An 815-nucleotide genomic window follows, 5' to 3' on the forward strand; every position below is an offset into this window, starting at 1 on the left:
AAGATAGTAACTGAACGGTCTAAGGGGCGCTGCAGTCGTGGACTGTGCGGCTGGTTCCAGTGGAAGTTCGGGCATGGATGTGTGTGTTTGTCCTTACGATAATTTAGGTTACGTGGTGAGTAAACTTAGGGACTGATGATCTTATCAGTTAAGTCCCATAACATTTCACACACATTTGAACAACTTTTGAAGACAGTAACTGTTCTCGGAAGGATATCATTGATGACCGTACAGCTTCTCTAGAATAAATGATAATTAATTGAAACCCTCATCTGTCGACAGGTGTTGTTGATACACCTCGATGGGGATAGCTGAAAATGTGCCCCGACCGGGACTCGAACCCGGGATCTCCTGCTTACATGGCAGGCGCTCTGCTATCCATCTGAGCCACCGAGGACACAGGTGAATAACGCGACTGTAGGGACTTATCCTTTGCATGCTTCAGGTGTCGTGCTATTCACTTGGCTCAGATGGATAGTGCGTCTGCCATGTAAGCAGGGGATCCCGGGTTGGAGTCCCGCTCGGGGCACACATTTTCAGCTGTCTCCATCGAGGTGTATCAACAACATCTGTCGGCAGCTGAGGGTTTCAACTAGTTATCACATTCTATTCTTCCTTGTGTTGCAGTTTAATGGCTATCAATCGGCATCTAGATCTACATCAGGGTTGTCCAGCCTCTTAGATTACATGGACCACATTGGAAGAAGACGAGTATCTTTGCGCTGCACGTAAATAGACTAAACGATAAAAACAAGCGCTGAGCAAGGAAAAAAGGGTATGATCGGAGTTAACACACTTAAATAATTCAGAATTTA

At 45.9% G+C, this 815-nt stretch overlaps 1 non-coding gene across 1 annotated transcript; it reads right to left on the reverse strand.

Moving 5' to 3' along the window:
• Nucleotides 1-320: 320 nt before the first annotated feature.
• Nucleotides 321-397, reverse strand: Trnat-ugu. The gene has a single exon. It is a non-coding gene; the product is annotated as a tRNA-Thr (tRNA).
• Between the last annotated feature and the right edge of the window lie 418 nt (nucleotides 398-815).

Source organism: Schistocerca americana, chromosome 2 (assembly GCF_021461395.2).
Source record: "Schistocerca americana isolate TAMUIC-IGC-003095 chromosome 2, iqSchAmer2.1, whole genome shotgun sequence".
NCBI lineage: Eukaryota > Metazoa > Arthropoda > Insecta > Orthoptera > Acrididae > Schistocerca > Schistocerca americana.